Source organism: Helianthus annuus, chromosome 7 (genome assembly GCF_002127325.2).
Source record: "Helianthus annuus cultivar XRQ/B chromosome 7, HanXRQr2.0-SUNRISE, whole genome shotgun sequence".
Classification (NCBI taxonomy): domain Eukaryota; kingdom Viridiplantae; phylum Streptophyta; class Magnoliopsida; order Asterales; family Asteraceae; genus Helianthus; species Helianthus annuus.
Window position 1 is genome coordinate 144,530,267 of NC_035439.2, and position 23,260 is coordinate 144,553,526.

At 38.2% G+C, this 23,260-nt stretch overlaps 1 pseudogene; it reads right to left on the reverse strand.

The window, feature by feature from the left end:
* Positions 1-6,225: 6,225 nt before the first annotated feature.
* On the reverse strand, positions 6,226-7,197 carry LOC110867111 (annotated as a pseudogene).
* Positions 7,198-23,260: the final 16,063 nt, after the last annotated feature.

Sequence of the window (23,260 nt, forward strand, 5' to 3'; positions counted from 1 at the left end):
AAGAAGGGGGTAATCCGGGTCTGAATCTTGTTTGGTAATTCGGGTCGACGGGTTATTACCCGGCAGAGGTTTACAACCCGGTTTTATAAGCGGCTCGGTTTTTTTAGTGGTCAAAAACCGCAAACCACCCAAACCGATTTGGATTGTGTTCAAAAGTGTTTTTAGCGTTTCAATGGGTTTTTATCAGTTATTTAGGTGGGCTTAAGCCGATTTGGGTTGGAACTGATTTCAACAAAAAAAAAAAAAATCCCAAACCATTAGCTTAGATTGGATCCAAACCCGTTTTTTCGGGTCATCAGGCCCAACCCGGTATTTTTACACCTCTATTACCCGGTGAGTTTATTTGGGCTTGATATTGTAATCGGCCCGGGTTGGAAAATACTAGGATCTTTAATAGCTTAAGGCTAAAAGTTATGCAAATGATATTCCCTATAGGGCTTTAAACATCCAAAAATTAATCTTGCAATCATGCATGATTTAGATTTTAGAGGTGCACATATCTGTTTTCTAAGTGTAAAAGCATTGATCTGGTTTCCTTTTCAGCTTCTAGCCAGACTGATTCAGTTTCAGTTTTTGTTGGCTGGTTTAAACCCGGTTTCAATAAGGCCCCTAAATATAAATTTGCGAAAGATGAAAAGTATTGTAGACCAAAGTTGTTAGGTTAATTTGTAAATAATGAAAACTTTTGGATTAAAATTAAAAAAAAAAGATATTTTGTGAGGTTAAAATTGCAAAAGATGAGAATCTTTTAGGTTAAAAGTAAAAAATCAGTACCCAAAGCATGAGGTATAATCTAGGGCTGGCAATTTTACACGAATACACGACACAAACCTACACGAAGTTAACAGGTATCGTGTATGGCCTTAACAGGTATCGTGTACCAAACAGGTAGACACGAGATTACCTGTTAATTTTCGTGTATAAACAGGTTAAATACCTGTTTACCTGTTAATACCCGTTAGTACACGATAAGAAATTAAATTAAATAAAACTCATTAGCCATGTGCGTGTGGGTTCCTTAATTCCTTTCTATTTTCATTTCTCATTCAATTAAAAAAAACCCTAAACTCCCTCTGTAACTCTTAGATAACATGTCGTGTTCGTGTTTTTGTTCGTGTTAACAAGTATTAACTGGTAATTTTCGTGTATAACAGTCGAACAGTCGTGTTAACAGTTATTAACAGGTAATTTTCGTGTATATCGTGTCGTGTTCGTGTTCGTGTTTGAAAAAAGGACACGATAAGTTATCGTGTCATATTCGTGTATGGGATTTCGTGTATCGAGTCTTATCGTGTCGTGTCTTATCGTGTACGGGTATACACGATATGCCAGCCCTACTATAATCCTATGATGCATAAAAATAATATTGCTAATTATTATTTATATATAATAGGAAGACCACTTAGCTATAGTAGTTTGACTTTTTTTTTAATATATAATAGGAAGACCACTTAGCCCGGTTTGACTTTTTTTTAGTTTGAAATTCACCCTCCTAACTTTATGAATTGACAAATAGACTCCTTTCACTTTTTTAAACTTTGTAAAATGTCATTTTAACCCACTCGAGTTTGCGTGCTTATTTTTATATACGAGTCGGTATGAATTTAAGTTGATTTACGCTTCGACACGTATATATATATATTTTTTTAAAATGAGTCACATCAAGCGTAATACGTTTTTTTCATGCTTATTTTTATGGACATATTTAGTTGGTGCACCATTTTACGTAAATTTTGTTTGAAAAATGAGTCGGGTCAAATATAATAAGTTTTCATTAGAGGGTATAAATTTAAGTTATTTTATGTTTCACAAGTCATTAGATATAATACGTTTTGGTTCTTATTTTTATTTAAGTTTTCAGTTAGTCTACGATTTGACGTTTATGTACGCATTGGTCTAAGCTCAAGTTGATTTACGCTTAGACATAATGACATTTTGACCCTCTCGATTTTTACGTGCTTATTTTTGTGTACGTGTTGGTATAAATTCAATTTGATTTACGTTTAATGTAATTATTTTCGAAAACGAGTGATGTCAAATGTAATACATTTTTGTGGACGTTTTGATTGTTAGATCTTTGGTCTTCATAACAAAAGATGCAAGAGTTTTAAGATCACTAAATATTAGGGCTGACATAACGGGTTAACCCGATCCGTTAAGACACGAACACGAAATACGTAAACACGAACACGACACAAAATCTTATCGTGTCAGATTTTCGAAACACGAACACGAACCTGTTAATAAACAGGTTACACGAAACGACCTGTCAAGACACGAAAAAATTACCAACGTATCATATGACCTGTTTAAGACACGAACACGACCTATTAAGACACGAACCAAATTGGGGAATCTGTGAACCAAATTGGGAATGGTGGTGTTTGTGAGAGATATTTAAAAATTAGGGTTTGGATTGTGGAAAAAGAACCGCATGTGTTTGTGTATAATTCATCCCAACTCCCATAATTGATGACCCCATTTCCACACCCACATATAATATTTTTTATTTTTGAATTATTAACATGTACTTAACGGGTCTTAACAGATTAACGGGTTTTAACCTGTTTAGACACGAAACCTGTTAAGTTCTTATCGTGTCAACCTGTTTTAGACACAAAACCTGTTAAGGTCAAACACGGAACATGATAACTTCGTGTAGGTTCGTGTTGTGTTATCGTGTTCGTGTTAGAATTGCCAGCCCTACTAAATATGTGTTGGTTTTATTTACTTTTCCTTTGCAAAGAGTTTAGGTTAAAAGTGGTTAAGTTGTTATTAGATGTATGCTGGTGTTTTCTAACAATTTCTTCAAGGGTAAGTAGACAACCCAAACATTCACATTTAACTAGAAATCGAACAACATTCTTATAACAACCCTCCTAGAACCTTAACGTAACCCTAAACGTTCCTAAATATACCCCGTATGCGAGAAACGGACTCAGAATACCCTAATATTTACAAAAATCAAATAAAAATAAATATTAGAGTCGCTCGGGGGCCGCGACCTAGTCACTCTGGGTCTGTCGCGGGGCGCGACTACCTAAACTTGTCCGGCACACAATTGTGCCACGTGTTAAACACGTGGCAGGGCTACCCCCTTGACTGGGCGAAGCTATAAACGCCACGTGGGCTCTCGCGGGCCAAAATACCCTACTGTTATCATTGATATCCTACTGATATCATTGATATCCTACTGATATCATTGATATCCTACTGATATCATATCATATTTAAAGCATATTAACTTGTGAAAATTGTATATGACTCATCCGGTTACCCGTTATGCATATACGCGTTCGGTACGGTTTATGTAACTAGTTTGCATAAATTAGCCGAAACAGGTCAAACCTTATCATTTTTACTTCAAAATCCAAAATATATTTAGTTTACCCATTTTATACAAGTCTTCATACTTGTTGGGTCTAAATTACATTCTAATCCGGTCACCGCTTAATCTTGCGTTTCATACCATAAACTTTCCTTTAAAACTAACCGGTCAAAGTTACAACTTAAATAAGATCCGTTAGGAATCTAATAGGTTATTAAAACCTTCGTTCCAGATTAGGAGCCCAGTAAAAGCTCCCTGCACTTGCTGATTAGAATATACGACTGAGTATAAATTACATTTAGCTCAGGTAAATACTTTTAACTTATTTTCCCTTATACGGGTTTGGGATACGTTAATTATTATCGCTTGGTCGGGTATTGAATATTTAATCGATTAGTGGTTAAATCATTGAGATAACCCGTTTTAATCTGTTTTGTTTTGATCAAAGGATTTGGGGGTTAATGACTGTGGCCTGGATATCCTCGGCTCATTCATTTGAAATGGCCACGACTTAAGCACAGGGTGTAGGCATACACCTGACAGTTGCGTATGTAAAATGATATACCCACTCGTGAGGAAACTTCTTGTGGGTTTATATTAGTGGTGTGTCTATTAATCTTTTCTCAGTTTTTAATACCGGGCCCTGAACGTACGACAAGCATGTGAATCAGCATACATGATTATTTAAAATAATTGTCCCAAGTTATAAAGAATATTTGTGCCTTGTGCATTTAAATCAATTTTCATAAATATTTTCAAAAGAGTCAGTTAATTATATTTACCGGTGTAAATTGACTTATTTTTCAAAAAGATTAAGTGCAGGTAGTACTCGAAATGTGCTGGAAGCTTCTGAGTATTAGTTAAAGAGTCTTGCAAGCTCTTAATACTTTAAGTCTGTTGAACAATATTTACTTTCTGTTTTAGATCCGCCTGTAGATCCATTATTGACCATTTGTATAGTATTTTATTATACTTTTCAAATTCGGTTTGTATTATTATTTTAGACTTCCGCTGTGCATTAAACTGTGATTAATTGTCTACGATGATATCAATTACGTCACGATACTCCCCACCGGGCCCACCGGTAATACGTTGAAATATCGGGGTGTGACAATAACCCTTTCTGACATGAAACTAGTCTGACACGGATGACCAAAAATAATCATCTTTTTAATATGGTCTGTTCAGACCCGAACCCACCCTGACTCGGCAGCCCGCCTGACTCCAAGTGAACCAAAGTGAAATGAATAAATCATTTGTAAGAAATAGTATATATGTTATTATGTGTTTTATAACTAAATCATTTGTAAAAAATTCCTAGACACACACGCACATACACATAGATACAAGTGCACACATTCACACACAATACATATACGTAGGTAAGTGTATGATATCATGATCAATCATTATTAAAAAACCAAAAATTAACAATAATATAAATGTTGGTCGGAAAATGGTCAGAAGTTTCTGACTAGCTTCTGACCATTTTTTTTTTAATTTTCGTTTTTAAGTTTTAAACGTTATTTTTCGGTTCCCCCTTTGTGCACCCTAACTATACATATTTTTTATTTTACCAACTTATATGTATTATACATATACGGACGTATGTGCATACTATCGGGATCGGTTATTTAAAACTTGCTTGTATCACTATACATGTGTGTGTTTGTGTATACACTGAGACATATACATACATATAGACACATAGATACAAGTGCATACATTCTCACACATTATATACAATAATTAGAAAACAAAACTATAACAAACGTTTTTCTATTTTCTATTTATTTAAGTTTTCCGACCACATATTTTTTCTTTTATTGTTTTTTTGGTCGGAACATCGTCCGAACTTTCCTTTAAATTTCCGACCATATTTTTTTAGTCGGTAAATTGTCAGAAATAGTCGCTAAAATTTGTTTTTTCTTTTTGTTGGTATTCTGTCGGAAAATGGTCGGAATTTTCCGACCAAATTTGTTTGGTTGGTCAATATAATGGAATCGACCGAATCGCCCATTACACAAAGCATTTCATTCCTTCAATATCATTCCATCTGCCCCATATTATTTTTTATTTCATTCCATCTTTTATCATTCGATAACACCACAACCCACTGTCGTCGCCACAACCTTTGTCACCATTGACACCCACCACCTTATATGAGTTTATCACACTATACAATGTGTAAGTTTAAAAATTTAAGACTCTAAAATACAATGGAAAAAGGAATTTTACCAACCATTTTAACACTTACAAGTATTTATAAAAGAGGTGAGGGATCTTATCAAGACTATTGGTTCTTTTATTATTAAATCTCAAATAAGTTGATTTTTTATACAAATTCCATATTTAAATTGTAAAATATGCTTAATAATAATTAATACTTGTAGCATATTCATGTGTGTGCGTTCAGTGATCTTTGCATTTGATCTCCAGCGTATTAACTTTGTCGATTTTGTGTATTTCCAATCTAGTATGTATCTTTAGATCTCTGGCAATGTCCGAAAGCTTTCTTTCACATGCGGATTAGTGCTCTAGTTCTACTTATTAGATTTTGAAAAATGAAAAGCTTTACCTAAAAAGAGGGTCTTGCAAAACTTCTTCACTCAAGGTCAAAGTTGTCTTTATGAAGACTTGTTAGAAAGGTTGTTTAATATCCAAATGATAATAAAAGTTCAGTAATCAATATCACATGCATATGATAGCAGATGCAACATAGCTTTTGAACAACTAACAAGGAACTAGATAGATAGAAGCATTTTACAACTTTATTTTCCAAATGGATATAACTCAACTAGTTAAATGTTGCTAATGCATTATTTTTTCAACCATAAATACCAAAATATAGAACAAACAACTAGGTCGGCACATAGAATGCAATGGAAATTTGATGATTAATTATAGGTAACAGAGCATTGAGGTTCATTTACTTCAACAACGCCTTCAAGCATCTGGATAACCTTCCTCATGGTTGGCCGCATCGAAGGATTTTCTTGTACGCACCAAAGTCCAACCTTAACAAACGTCATTAGCCTCTTGTAGTCATCTAAGGCCTCCGAATCATTCTCAAGAAACACTTCCAGTCTACCTTCTTGGTAGCAATCCCATGCCCAATCAGTTAAAACCGCCACCACATCCTTAGAATCACTCTCATTAAAAACCACACTCTTTCTGCATGAAATCATCTCTAGTAGCAACACACCAAAGCTATAGACATCAACTTTTACTATGACCGGGGTGCTCCTAAACCATTCAGGAGCAACATATCCTTGTGTTCCTCGTATTCCAGTACTCGTTCGACTTTGATCCATCATCAAAAGCTTTGCCAATCCAAAGTCAGAAATTTTAGCATTGTAGCAATCATCGAGAAGTATGTTTTGAGGCTTTATGTCACAGTGGATGACTTTCGTACTACATTCTTCATGGAGGTCTGCAAGTCCCTTTGCGATGCCTACAATAACATCACTACTTAGTTTCCAACTCGGTCTCACGTCTCCAAAAAGAAAGCCTGCCAATGTACCATTACTCATGTACTCATAAACCAATAGCCATTGATCACCATCTTCACAAAAACCAAGAAGTTGGACCAAATTTTTGTGATGAGTCTTTGCAATAGCATTGACCTCGGTCTGGAATTCCTTTTCACCATCTTTCAAAGCCCTGTCTCACTTCTTCACTGCCACGATTGTTTCCCCTATTACACCTTTATAGACTATCCCAAAAGCACCATTTCCTAGTTCATCCTTGAACTCGTTAGTAGCTTCAACCAATTCTTGATAGGTGAAACAAGGCAGATTGGTATCAACAGATTTATTACTTGGGTAATGATTTTTGGTGGTCTTCTTGTATATCCGAAAGAAGCCCATGTAAATCACACCATTGGATAAGAAAATTACAAGCACACATGCACTTAAGATCATAACTATCAAGCTTCTCTGACTTTTATGTTTTGGTGAAAATACAGAAGGGGGTTGTTGGTAAAAGTCACCTTTTCGAGATTTCAGGAAGGCCTTCACAACTAGTGAAGGATCTTTCTTTCCATTTGAGAGTGGAAGCTTCTTCTTCCAACATTGTTTGTCCCTGTAAATTGCAACAACGCAGAAACAATCTTGTAGGCAGAAAGTTTTGCAATTTTCTTCGGTAGTCGGTTACACACGCACATAGTCAGATTCTAGCCAATCAATGTTAGTGAGCTCGATGAAACCAAATCGGTCTCTATCATAGCCTTTATCACAGGTTTGAGTGAAATCAGGCTTGTAATCTCCATTTGGATCATTGGGATCAAGCAAAGAGAATCCTTGTGGGCACTCACAGTTTGCAAGATTACCATCAAGGCTGCAAACATTGTTAAGCCCACAAGCTTCGCTACCGTCAGTCCCATCGATCCAGTTACATATGTTTTTTTGGCAAGGACCATAAAACTTCCCAGTAGGATTCTTGAGATAATAATATTGAGTGAAAACCCCATCGGAATCTAGATGTCACACCCCGATTTCCACACGTTTCACCGGTGGGCCCGGTGGGGGATTACCGTGACATAGTTGGCAACAATACAGTCAAACAACACAATATATAAATGCACAGCGGAAGCAAAAGATATATATATTTCAACTAAATGTTATTGTAATATCATGTATCACAAATAGTTGAAAATAATCCACAGGGGATCAAATATATAAATAGGAACATTGTTCAACAGCTTGACGTCCAAGCTTGCGAGACTTATTGTGGACGCTAGGAGAAAGCCAGCCTAGTTCGTCTAGTACCTGCAGTTAACCTTTTTGGGAAAGTACGTCAGTTTACACTGGTAAATACATTCAACCGACACTTTTGTAAAAGGTTTAATAAAAATTGATTTGAATGCACGTGGCACAAACTTTTATAACTTGGGATAATTATTTTAATATAATAATTGTAAACGAATTACATGTTTCTTTGCGTTCAGTAGCCCGTTCCGTAGACCGGGTTAAAGACTAATAGACACACCGCAGGTATAATGCCCACAAGGTTAATCCTTAAGTGGGATACCATTTTTCATATGCAGCTGTCAGGTGTACGCCTACACCCCGTGCTTAGGTCGTGGCCATCTCGTAAGATGATGCCAGGGATATCCGGGACATAGTCATTAACCCCCCAAAGGCTTTAAGCAAACAAATCAAATTTTTAACGGGTCATCTTGGCAATACTTAACCACTAATAGATTAAGGTCAAATGCCCGACCAAGCGGTATTCTATATACCGTACCCCAAGCCCGTATAGGGAAATAAGTTAAAAGTATTTACCTTTGCAAGTATAATTCACAAACAGCTAATGCAAGTAGCTTTTACTGGGTCTCCTATTCTGGAACGAAGGTTCATAATAACCTATTAGAATCCTAACGGGTCTTTGATTAAGTTTAAACTTAGACCGGTTAGTTTTAACGAAAGATACGGTTCGAACGCACGATTAAGCGAAGACCGGAATAAAAATGTGATTTAGACCCGACAAGTTTGAAGACTTGTTTAATATGGGTAATCCAATCACATTCTGGATTTTGAGGTAAAAACGACAAGGTTTAACCCGTTTCGGCTAATTTATGTAAACTAGTTACATAAACCGAACCGAACGCGTAAATGGCGTAACGGGTAACCGTAAGAGTCCTACACAGGTTTCCTTAGTTAATATGCTCTAAAGAGGTTGTGGTATCAGTAGGATACCTTCCATTATGCCCATAACGAGTTTAATCCCAATATACGCCCCGTAGGGGTATTTTGGTCATTTTAAAGATTATAAAAGAGATTTCCGGGTTATACAGGAAATCTAAGTTTTCTGACCAGGTTATAAAGTTCAAAATACTTTATTTATCATATGGAATCAGTAGCAATTGGATTCGGGTCAAAATACCATGTAGAACTCATTTTAGGTCCGAAAAGGGTATATTCGGTATTTACCGAATCAATGCCATAACCACAGGTTATGAGCAAGTTAAAAATAATTAAAAATCTTTAAAAATCCCAAAATATTATTTTACATCAGTGTGTAAAAGGTTTGGTGTCGAAATTTGGGTTTAGATAGGCTTTATGCTAATGCGCCGTTTAATTACTAAAGTTTCCTTAATTGCGCTATTTAGCATAACTCCTATTGTAGACCTCGGATTGACATGAAATTTTAGGGACATGTTTAGAAGTCAGTAACTAAGGTTATTGTCCTTTCACATGTCCAAAATTCTCGTTTTAAGGTCACAAGGGCATTATGGTCAACTTTAAGCATATAACGGAAAATGTGCAAACGACTCGGACAAACAACGAACCAGCCACAGAGGGTTATACCATCATGTAACCTGGTCCTAAGAGAGTCCTAAGGCATATCTAAATCATACCAAATCGGGTCAGAACTGAAGTCAAAGCAAAAGTCAAAGTTTTGCGACTTTCGGTTCCGAACCGGGTCAAAACAGTAAATGGTCGGATCAAACAAGCCTAGACTAGTTATAATACTTATTATCAAGTTATATGAGTGATAAAATAGGTTACATGCCATCTACATTGTTAATTATGCGTTAATTCGAAAATTAGCATTCTGTTGACTTTTTCTAAGCAACTTTGACCCGACATTTGGACTAGTTAGAGTGGGAATCAGAGGGTGCCCTTTTAAGGGTTTAATGCCCACATAATTACCAACATATAACTATCTTTGATTCGACTAATCACTGGACCATTAGTGATTAATCGTTAAGTCAACCGTTAATTACGACGGTTTGACTTCTAAGCTATAACTAAGCAAAAACTTAACTAAGAAGGGTTAAGCACACTTACTGAAGTCCTATGCACGACCAGGGATGCTTAGAGAGGACACTTAAGCTCCAGAAATGATCAGAAGTGTTGAATGAAGGTGTGGTTACAATGGTTGCATACAATGGCCTTTTATAGTGTTCATGGATGCATTAGATCATGAAACACAAGTCTACAAGTGTAACCAGATCATCAACAAGTGTCTCTGAGGCCTAGGGGTCGTTTAGGGGGCGCCCATGCTGTTGCAATAATGGTTTAAGTCGGTTAAAACACCAAACAGTACTGCTGTTGCCTTTTTCTGTATCTGGGAGGCTGACGCGGCCCGCGTCAAAGGTCCTTTAACCTTTACGCGGCCCGCCTGAATCTTCCTGTCAGAACCCATATCTTTCACTGTCCACGCGGCCCGCATAAGCTTGGAATAACTCTTACGCGGCCCGCCTGAGGCCTGTTGTAAGATTTTTCAAATCTTTTTACATTATTGCAGCTGGCTCTTGGCGTTTCGAAGGGGTAACTTTGCACTTTGGGCCTTTCTTATTTACGTATAAGGGCCTCGTGACTTTTACCCAACTTATTAGTCCTCGGTTAGTTTATTACTACCCGAAAAGTCATAACTTTCAATGTTGACGCTTTTAACCCCTCATGTACGAATTTGATCATAACTTTCTCATTTTATAACGAAACTTGATGAAATTTATATCGTGCATTCTAGTGAGCATATTTTACCGTTACAAAGCCTCGGGTTTGTTAAAGGGTCACTCAGAGGTACAACTTAAACATGTTGACACATTTAACCCCTGTAGCTTGTAATCTCTCACTTTCTTCCACATTTCGTTCTGTATGATCCATGATTCATTCGTTGGAAGGTACGAGCATCATGTAGGGTTACTGTAAAGTATATTTATCCCTTGTTGACATTTTGAACCCTTGAATTCACATACTTTCAATGTTTGTCAACTTTAGTCCCTCTATAGTATTCTTTAACACGTTCAAGCTTATGACACGTGTCAATACATTATAGGACCCAAATTTTCGAGGTGTTACATCCTCACCCCCTTAAAAGAAATCTCGACCTCGAGATTTACTGAAACAAGTGAGGGTACTTTTCTTTCATCGTGGACTCTACCTCCCACATATACTCGGGACCTCTACGGGCATCCCATTTAACCTTCACAATCGGTATATACTTCCTTCGAAGCTTCTTAACCTGTCGATCCTTGATCGACACAGGTTTTTCAACAAATTTTAAGCTCTCATCGATGTGTACATCTGTATGCGGTATAACCAGTGATTCATCAGCGAAACACTTCTTCAGATTACAGATGTGGAAAACATTATGAATACTACTGAGCTCTTCCGGTAAGTCTAATTTATAGGCAACCGATCCGACACGTTCGATTATCTCGAAGGGTCCAATGTATCTCGGGCTTAATGATGGAGAGGGTGAAACCCGAGCTTTAAAGTGTATATCTTGTGTGTTTTGTTTAGTTTTAAGTAATTATATGCAGTGAATAAGTTAACTACGGAAAATTATGGCTGTACAGATTAAATTGCTTAATTCGGAGAAGTTAACTGGGTTGGAGAAAGGATTGGATACAACCAACATATGCATATTATGTGACTTGGAGGTAGCAAAAGAGAGACATCTTCTAGCATTCGGTCACATCATTAAAAAGACAAGGGCATGCACATGAGGAATTGGGGAGTATTATAATACCATCATCAACATTAATTGAAGGATCACATCAACTTTAAAAGAAAGAAAAGGAAAGTGGCGGCTAGTTGGGAGAAGCAAAATACATGTGGGGGACTTGAGTTTTGACGTGAGAGAAGTAAAATACATGTTGGTGGGGGACTAAATTTTTAACATCATCACTAATCATCATCAAACATCCCATCATCATGAAATAAAAAGGATGCTGTGATTTTGAGGGGGGGCATTCACGCGGAGGTGAGAGGGAAATGGTGGCTGACTTCTTTTGGGATTCATGTGAACACAAGTCAAAAAGGTATTTTATTGAGTTAATTATGAATGCAAATCAAAAAGGTAACAAAAACATTGATATGGGGTTTACGGGTTGAGTCTGTGACCTACGGTCCGCAGATGAATTCACAAAAAAGAAACATTGAATTTGAGTAGTGGCTTACGGTGTCACATGAGACTTACGTATGGCAGCTTATGTCCAAGTCCGTATAACAACTTTTGGGCTCCCACTTCGTGGGCTTCATGGGCCGATGATTGGCAGTAACAATCATTGAATTACATCAGCAAATAGGAGGAATGGAGGCAGCGGTATACCTTCTTTTGGCTCTCGATCCATCATCTTCAACATCATAATTCCCCACCAATCACCAAATCATCATATCCCATCCTTCACAAGATCAATCTTGTCTTCATCATTCTTTCAAGCCGTTGAAGATTGCACGCACATCATGAGCGGCTAGTCGTCCCGTGACCGTCTCCAGGAATAGGGTTTGTGTTTAAACATTGGGTTGCTTATTGTTACGAATTTTTGGATTAGGATTCGGTTAAACCTTCGGTTAGTCGTTCCTATTGTTTTTGTTTTGATTAAACACTATTTGATTATCGTAATCATTCTTGTTCATCAATTATTTGGTTTGTCATCAACAACCGGGATTAAATTCTAGGATGTCATTGTTTTAAACCTTTAATCATTGAACTTGACTATGTTTATGAAATCTGAAATTGGTAATTAATTGGACTACTATTCATTTGCATCAATCTTTCGGTTTCGATCGTGGATCATTGCAATCAAATATATTGTCCGTTAGTTATTTATCAAAACAAGTTTTCAAATCATGTCTATGTGGTTTCCAATTGGTCGTAACTAAGTAAACCGATTTTCTGCATAACCTGAAAACCCGGAGATTGGTCCCTTTTCTTATAATTGTTTACACTCTAATTTACATTTTTTTTCGCAATCATTCTCACAACTGCAAAAAGCAATTAGGTTTTAATTTAGATATTAGTTATATACAACGAGCTTTCATACTTTCCACTGATTCCCCGTGGATTCGACACCCTACTTGCCCTTTACTAGTAAAAGGTGAATAGGACACTTTACTTTATATTTTTGACCGACCTTACGACATCGATCAAAATGGGGCCGTTGCCGGGGAGTCGGTGCGCTTAGTTTAGTTAGTTGTTTTTCGAAAAAAAATTAGAAAAAAAAACAAAAATCCAAAAATATTTCTTTTTGTTTGTCTTTTATTTGTCTCGTTCAGTATTACGCTCGGTTTCTTGTTTGTCTGTGTGCAGGTGATTCTCGAGTTGCATGCATACCAGGTTCTCAAAGAAATCATCACCGCTTTTGTTTGATCCAAAAATAGAAAAGACTGCTCGACAGAATCTCGTTCTTCTTCATTCAGCAGTGAAAGCTAAAGCTCAGTCGTCAACAGTTGCTCAAGATCTTGAACAAGCAGCTCACGAAATGGCTGATCAAGAGCCACAAAACCAAGCCCAAAACGATCCAATTCCACCCATTCCAGATCCACCAATCCCTCAAAACCAAAACCAGCCCAATAACCAAAACCAGAATCAACCACCACCACAACCATTTCCACAATTCAACCCAGGCCCACAAAACCAACCGGGAAATCTGAATCTCCGACATGGGGAAATTATTCGTCTCAACCAACCACAGCATCAACACGAGTATGATGAGGGTTTCCAACACAGAGAAGGCAGTGTGCATACTTGGGAATCCGGTTGGGAAGATGATGATTATCAGAATCAGTACGATGGGAGATATGCTGGTTACAGATACGATGAGGGGTACAATGTGAATCAAGGCTATCCAGAACAACAACAGGGCAATCAAAGACATCGCATCCCGCAACCGATTCCACAAAATCAAGTTCATAATGGAGTCCCGCAGTTTAATGCGGGAAGAGCTAATAATCGATTTAGGGGCGATCAGATACAGTTTGTGGATGGTGTCCCACAAGTCGTTCAAGGGGCACCAATTCAAGGCGTTGAAGGTCACTGTCGACCAGTTGTAGTGCCTAACTCTTCGGCTATAGTCACACCAGTTGGAAACAATAACAGACCTTTTGAGGTGAGGCCTCAATACTTAGGCCATTTGCCAGAGTTTTGTGGAAAGAGGACCGAAGAACCATACTTGCACATTGCAAGTTTTGATTCAATTTGCCAAACAATTGGGGTTTCGGGGTTTACAAAGGATGAAGTAAAGTTAATGTTGTTTCAATTTACCCTAAAAGACAAAGCACGCCACTGGTTCGCCACATTACCTCCAGGTAGTATATACACTTGGCAAGAGATGCAGCTGGTGTTTTTGGAGGAATACTACACCATGAATAGAACTAGTGAAGCTCGAGATGCAATCAGAGCATTCCAGCAACATTCAGGGGAACCGTTCCATGAAGCGTTCACAAGGTTTAAGGAGTTGCTTAGGAAATGCCCACATCATGAAATTCAGACATGGGAATTAATTAAGGTGTTTTATGATGGGCTACTTCCTGATGATGTAAGGGTGTAAGGGGTGCTCACCTAATAGGTGAGTCCCCCCTCTTACACACAACCAATCACATGGTGCCATGTCAACTCCCCTAATACACTCCCCTAATACCGATTTTTGATGGCGGCACTCCCCTATTAGGTGAGTTCAAAATTAATTTTTTTTTTGGTAAAATTATGGATGTTTAAAAATTATATAAAAGACATTTCATTAAATTTAAAAAAAAAAATACATTCAAACTAGAAAAAAAAACACATTCAAACTAGAAAAAAAAACACATTCAAAGTAGAAAATAAAAATTACATTAAAACTAGAAAACTAAAATTTTAGAAATCGCATGGCCACCCGTACTTGTTAGCGATTTCTCGCTTTCGGGCGAGGATGATCGGCAACATACTTGGCGGAACATCGTCGTGCGGCTTAAGGAATGTTTTCATATCTCGATCGAAATTGTAGTTTTTCATCGTCTCGAGTTGTGCCGATATGAGCTCGCGAGCCTCCGACTCTCTTTTTTTCCTCAATTCGATCGCCTCCAATTCTACCGCTTGCTTCGCTTCTTTCATGGCGGTGTACACTTTGAATTGTGCCGCCAACTCGGCCGAGCTTCCCTCGGACGATGTAGCTTGACGCTTGTCTCGCCGTTGTGCTCTTTGTGGCGAGGGATCTTCGTTCATATCCGGTATCGAAAAGTCTACGTCAACGGGCTTTCTTTTATGTGCCGAACCTTCACCTTCCTCGCCCATCAATGGGACTTGGGCCCATTTCTCGTGTTTTCGAACGACCTCCCACGCCTCGATGTGTTGAAAACCGCTTGGAAATCTTTCTTTAAATTCTTTTAACGCGACTTTCATCACGTCGAGATCTTGACATCCGCTTGCTCGTGTGCGATCCTACATGTTATAAAATAAAAAAAAATTAGAAAGTGTTAAAAAAGTATGAACTTAGAAAAAAAATAAAAAATATGCAATGTTAAAAAAAATATAATTTTTACCGCTTGTTGGTATAGGCCGTTGAAAAAGTTTATTTTCGAATGCATCGGGTTCCATTTAGACCGTACTTGATGAACGGTCCGGTTACTTCCACCGATAGTTTTGTTAAAGTGCTCTAAAATTTTACCCCAAAAACTTTCGCGACTTTGTTGATTGCCCTTTTTTTTGTTGGTAGAACAATGTACCCACGCCTTCGCCAACGCCTCTTCTTGTTCTTTTGTCCATTTTTCGCTCACCGTTTTCCCTTTTTTTTCTGGAGCCTCGTCTTCTTCGTTGCCCGCGTCTTCGTCCACATTATATTCATCTTCCTCGTCGTCGTCGCCCAAATTTTGAGTTTCGGGCACTACCTCATCGTCCTCGTCGTCCTCGTCAATAGGTAGAGGACGTTCGACATTTCCTCGTGTAGAAGGAACTTGTGGAGAACGATAAGCATATGGGTCGAAGGCGGGGGATTGAGGAGGAGCGTCCATTGATAGCAAATTTTGAAAATAGCCGAAATTGGGTTGTTGGGTGTTGTAAAACGAGGGGTGTGGAGGTTGTTGGAAAAAAAACGGGGGTTGTGAAGTGTATCCGAAAGGGGGTTGTGGTTGAGCATTTGCACCGCTCGAACCATCTCGAGACGGTTTCGAGACCCGTCCCTTAGTTTTTTTCTTGGCCTCGCGGGGTCGGTTCTCCATTGCTCGGTGTATAAAAAATAAATAGTGGAGGGGGTTTGGTTGGAGAGTATAAAAAATAAAAAGTGAAATGGTTGTGGTTGGAGAGTTTAAAAAAATATAGAGAATGAGATGGGTTGTGTATAAAAAAAGGGTGAGAATGAGTTGGGTATTTATATTAGTTTAAAAAAAGTGATTTTTTTTTTATAAAAAAGTCGACCGTTGTCAACGGTCATCTCCTCGATCCACGCAAAATTTACATCGGTGAACCACCACCCAAAATCAACCCCGATTCGGGACCCCGCGGGGATGGCGGCGGTGTTCCCGATCGGGGAAAGCCTTCACCGAACACCCTCACCGAAGACGCCCCGTACACCCTAAGAGATCTTATAGCCATCAGCAATGGTACGTTTCTCACAAATACAGAAGCTGCAGATTGGGCATATTTGGAGAGACAGGGTGCTACTTCTAAGAGACAGGCACAGTCTAGCAGGAGAGCAAGATCAGCATCAGCGAGATCAGTTGATTATGAAGCTGAAGAACGGGTTGAGAAATTGAAACAACAGAATTTGCTATTAGAGCGACAGGTAGCTCAGATGAAGTTGGGAAAAGGATCTGAAGTTAGGGCAGCTAATGCATTCGCCGTATGTACAGAATGTGGTGAGTTAGGACACCAGGTTGGAGAGTGTCTCGCAAGGATGGGTCCGAATGAAGAAGTGAACCAAGTATTCGGTGAACGAAAGCAGTATGATATGAAATCGAATACATATCATCCAGGTTTGCGAAATCACCCGAATTTTAGTTATGGTAATTCTACTAATCAAATGAACCCTAATTTTCAGGTACCCATGCAAGGAGGCCAGCAGTATCAGAGTCGTCAAGGTAACTACTCGCAAGGTAATTACCAAACTCAGGGCCAATATAATCAGGGTAATCAGCAGGGGAACTCCTCAAGTGGTAGTGGTGGAATAAGTGATGACAAGTTGGATGCTATTATGAAGTTTATGAAGGGCATCCAAAAGGATAATGAAGTTCGAGACAAAACTTCAGAAGCAATGGAGAAACAGTTGGGGCAGCTAGCAGAAGATCTAGCTCAGCTGAGAAGAGATCCAGGTAAGTTGCCAAGCACTACCACAGTTAATCCAGCACATCAGTCATCTAGCTCAAAGAATGGAAGAAATGTGCACATCAATGCGGTAAGTGTTCGTCCAACTTTTGACACTGGCAGCGTTGAGGTAGCTCCACCATCACAAGTAGTTGAGGAGGTGGTGGAGGATGTTGATACTGAATCAGATTCTCAACATGATCTGGAAAGCACTAAGTTGAAAAAATCTTTTTGTGAAAAGGAAATGTTTAGGGAAGTTGATGGTAAGAAAGTGAAGGTTCCATATCCTATGGCTTTATTAGAACCATCTGAAACATTTGTTTTGAGTAAACGGGGCCCACCAAGGGATAAAAGGTGGGAGCATTTTAAACAAGTTAAAATTAATCTACCCTTACTCGATGCGATTAAAGAGAATCCTGATCAGGTTGAGTGTTTGAAAGAGTTAAGTACCCAAAAACGACTTCACAAGTTTCCTAAAAAACTTGATTTGACTGCAAATGTGAATGCCGTTTTGTTGGGTACCCTTCCCCCAAAACTCCAAGATCCAGGAGCACCCATTATTTCAGTGCAAGTGGGTGAATTTAAAATAGACAGGGCACTGTTGGATCTTGGAGCGTGTGTTAGTATCTTACCAGGGAGTCTGTATGACCAATATGATTTTGGTCCGCTACAGAAAGTCAACACCACCGTGGTGTTGGCTGATCAGACTCCCATGTGTCCAAGGGGGATTGTAAGGGATGTAATTGTGAAGGTAGAAGAGTGTTACTACCCAGTTGACTTCTTAGTGCTTGATTGTGCCACAAGTTTAAAGAACACGCACCCTCCAGTCATTTTGGGTAGACCGTTCTTAGCGACTGCTCATGCCATTATCAATTGTGTTGATGGAACGGTAAGTATGAGGTTTGGTGATCGTGAATTGCGGTTAAATGTGTTTTCAAATGCTACTGATCCTCTTGTTACAGGTGAATACTCAAAAGCTAAAAGTGGTGAAGAAAATGTCTCTCCTTCAAAGGAGATTCATACCAAACATGAGTGTTTTATGGTTGACAGGTCTGAAGTGGCAGGGAGCAAAGCAGTAAAGAAAAAAGAAAGTGTGGCGCATGAGGAACTTAAGACAGAAAAAGGAAAGCCACGAGGGAAGAAGAAAAAGAAACCGCCTGAATGTGATAATGCAAAATGGAGGTTAAAGTTATTTGGTCCAATGTGGAACACAGTGGACAATTTACTTGAGCATTGGCGGGGTACATACTTAGAGGCTATGGGATGCAAACATCCCACTCGACCACCATGAGGGTATGTCAGGTACGGTCTGGCTGAAGACCTATAAACTTAGTGCTCTCGGGAGGCAGCCCGAGGATGTAGAGTAGTGTGTATTTGTTTTGTTTTTGCGTGATTATTTTTGCAGGTTATCAGGTTATTAATCTCTACGGATGCAATGGTCCAAGTGTGGGGATGTTTGGTGAAGTCCCAGTACGTTCTAGTTGCAGTTGCGGACTATGCACGGATCAGAGTTCAGTCAGAACTGTCCATACTCAATCTCCATTTGGACGGGGATGATTTGCACGCTAATTGTAGAGAGTGACCCGAGGACTTGTTGGACACGGCCGCGAATGAAATGCTATACGGTCGTGGTGGAACATGACGCATGAGGATTCTACGATTTAAACCAGGGGAGTCTGTTCCACTTTTTATTATTGCATTTCTATTCATGTTTTTGGTGGTGTTAAACTATTTATGTTTAGGGAATGTGTTTGTGTCAAGTTGTTTTAGGAATGGTTGCTCATGATGTTTGATAGTAGGTATTCCCGGGTTCTGTCTTTGTTAAATACGGTACATTGGGGACAATGTCGCCCAAGTGTGGGGATATGGAAACTCGGGAAGGGAGAGGCTTGGGACAGAGTTTGAAAGAGGTTGAAAGTGATTGAAAACGATGAAAACTAAAAAAATTGAAAATTTTTAAAAATTTAATAAATTTCATCGCCTTAAGTGAACTAAATGGATACGAAAACCGAACGTTTCAATCACTAATGGGTTCCTTGCCGGTTGTAAACTAACATAGTCCCTTGTCATGGTCATTCCTTTAAGTTTCATGAGAGTAGGTCCGACAGGTGTTTTAGGAAAAAAGAATTGAGAAGAGATGTCTATTTAGGGGTAACATGCTTTAGATTGCATATGCTACATGTCGGCAGCCTTTTTACCCTTTCTTGGTGAGAATTTAAGCCTGTAGAATGATAGAATGATTTACATTATGAATTCATTTGTTGAGAGCAGGCCGCATGTTATTCTGTGTTAGAACTTGTGTGATTTGATGCATGCTGAGACTTTGGTTTAATATGTGCACGTAAATGATAAAGGCATTAGGATATCCTGTACACCCGTTGTGTTTGTTTCATGTTTATCGAACCATTACCCTTAGTAGCCCTGTTGAGCCTATTTACCTTTCGTTTCTCCACCTAATGTGAATTGTCTGATACCGACCGTGAATGACAAGTATGAATAATTGAAAAAAGAAAAAAAAACTAGAAAAGAAAAATTGAAAAAGAAAAGAAAAAGAAAGTTTCGTAAATAATGTTATATTGTTTTGGGTAGAAACCAACCCAAAGTGTTGCTGTTATGTTTTGCAAATAAAGTTGTCGCGGTTTGGTCGTTTGTTTGTTCGCCATATAAAAATCTTAAAAATATAAGCCGAAAATCTTCCTACCCTTAGCCTAAGCCCAAAACCGAAAGTCCTTTTGATATGTGCCATGTTATACGATGCGGTAGAGGTATGATTGTCTTACAAGCCTATGATTACAGAATTTCATGTTTGGTTTTGAGTGTTATACATACTAGCACATTACACGCTAGTTCATATTTTTAAACCGAGAGGAGAGTTGATTGTGAGGGGCGTGTAGCATGTGTATAATCTTAAGCATGTTAGTTTTGAATAGACAAGTCTTGACTTTTCGAAGTTACATCAATTGCTTGGCGGACTGTCAATCTCGATTGTGTTAGTCTATGGGACGAGTATGACTTGGGACTTAATCTGTTGCGTCGGTATAGGGGTTTAGAGGGTTGTTACTATGGTGAGTAGTTCCGTATCGGTTTGCTTGAGGACAATCAAATATAAGTGTGGGGATGTGATGGAGAGGGTGAAACCCGAGCTTTAAAGTGTATATCTTGTGTGTTTTGTTTAGTTTTAAGTAATTATATGCAGTGAATAAGTTAACTACGGAAAATTATGGCTGTACAGATTAAATTGCTTAATTCGGAGAAGTTAACTGGGTTGGAGAAAGGATTGGATACAACCAACATATGCATATTATGTGACTTGGAGGTAGCAAAAGAGAGACATCTTCTAGCATTCGGTCACATCATTAAAAAGACAAGGGCATGCACATGAGGAATTGGGGAGTATTATAATACCATCATCAACATTAATTGAAGGATCACATCAACTTTAAAAGAAAGAAAAGGAAAGTGGCGGCTGGTTGGGAGAAGCAAAATACATGTGGGGGACTTGAGTTTTGACGTGAGAGAAGCAAAATACATGTTGGTGGGGGACTAAATTTTTAACATCATCACTAATCATCATCAAACATCCCATCATCATGAAATAAAAAGGATGCTGTGATTTTGAGGGGGGGGGGGGGACATTCACGCGGAGGTGAGAGGGAAATGGTGGCTGACTTCTTTTGGGATTCATGTGAACACAAGTCAAAAAAGTATTTTATTGAGTTAATTATGAATGCAAATGTAACACCTCGAAAATTTACGTCCAATAATGTATTGACACGTGTCATAGACTTTGCATATGCAAAAACAAACTTTAGAGGGACTAAAGTTGACAAACGGTGAAAACTATGGAACGTAAGGGTCCAAAGTGTCAACAATGGATAAATAGACTCTATAATAACCCTACATAATGTTTATGACCTTAAACGGATGGATCATGGATCATACGAAGCGGAAATTGCACAAAAGTGAGGAATTACAAACTATAGGGGCTAAAAGTGTCAACATGTTGAATTTATACCTCTGAGTGAACTTTTGGCAGACCCGAAGCTTTGTAATGCTAAAATATACTCACTAGAATATGTGGTAAAAATTTCAAGAAGTTTCGTTATCGAATGAGAAAGTTATGGCCAAAACCGTACTTGAGGGGTTAAAAGCGTCAACGTCGAATTTCATGGCTTTTCGGGTGAGCGCAAAGTTATCCGAGGACATTACCATGTTGGTAAATGTCCCAAGGTTCTTAAAAACCAAGTTTGGGGGTTTACGAGTCAAAATAAATAGCCGAAACCTCGCGTGCAAAGACAGGGACCAAAGCTGCCATTTTTAATCAAAGTTTGGCAGCCCCAGGTGCAGAATTCGCGATCAGCTGCTGTTAAGTCCGAATTTTTGAGTGTTTGACAGCTAATATCACCTCCCTTATGCACCAATGGATGGACATGCAAGTATAGACACATGTAGACTCCTTACAACATCTGATTTCCTTTATAATTCAGATCAAAGCTCACATTTTGGGCACTTGAGTTAGAGAAACAAGAACATAGCAACTATCAAAATTTAACAAGGCTTCTCCAGGGATAATCTGATCGACAAGGCAGCCTCCAAGTGTTTTCTAGGCTTCATTAGGACCTTTGTAAGCATTCATATCATTCTATAATTCGTTCTAGCTTTGATTATTAGCAAAAAGTCAATCCGTTGTTCATATAGTTTGACTTTTCGATTAAACGAGTTTGGCTCTGTCATTTCTCAAATTGAAACCACTTATAAGTTGGTATTTATGTGGGAAACAAACCCTCAAAAAGGGCATTCTCTGATTCCCACTCTAAGCATGCTATTTGTCGAGTCAAAGACGTTCTTAAAAAGTCAACAGAAATCGTTTTTGCGAAATATAGCATAAATGGTAATGTAGATAACATGCAATTAGTTTGATCACCAAAAATAACTTATAATGAATATAAGAATGTGTTTTATCATAATCAACTCGACAATCTTTAGTATAAACTCGGATCGGAACCGAAAGTCTTATAAAACGACTTTTTCGTAGACTATCGATTCGGATCCGTGCATGCATGTTTGAGATCTGTATTAGAGTGTATTTTTGACCATTTTTATTTATGTATAACTTTCTGGAATTTTTACATCTTGAGTCTATGCTTAACCGATGCTTAACCGATTCATATGCGTGTTTCCGATTATGCTTAAAAGTTGACTATTTTGCCCTTTTTGATATAAAACGTGATTTTTGGAAAAGTGAAAGAGTAGAAATCTTTATTATTAATTTATAAACTTGCACCGAAAATTTGAGATCAGTTGGTGGTCCAGATTTTGAGTTATGGCCGATAGCGTAAAACTATATCTTTATGTTAAAAAAACGGCGCATTTAGCGTATAACCTATTTCAGGCCACTTTTCGATATAAAACTTTTTACCCACTGATGTTATATAATATTCTGGGATTTTTGAAGATTTTTATTTAATTTTTGGCTGATCGGATCATACGTCGCTAAGTCGATTCGGTTAATGCCGGTTTTGACCGTTTAAGCCATAAAATGAGTTTTATACATTCTTTTGACCCCAAACCTTTTTCTACTGATTTTATTTGTTAAATAAATTATTTTGGGCATTCTGGAAATATAAAAATCTCAGCTTTCTTTTAAAAACCCGGAAACGGCTCTAAATCGCATTTTTAGCGTTTTTAGCGCATTGTAAGCGTTATACTCATATTAAACATATAAGACTCATACCTACTGATGTATTTAGCATATTTTCATATAATAACAGTAAGTATAAGATTTTGAACTCAGATTTCCAGTTTTGACGTTTTTAGCCCTTGTGAAATTACTAAAATACCCCTACGGTGCATAGTTTGATTTTAAATGATAAGTTTTGTCTACGGGTCATACCCTACTGTTATAGCATGACAAATTAA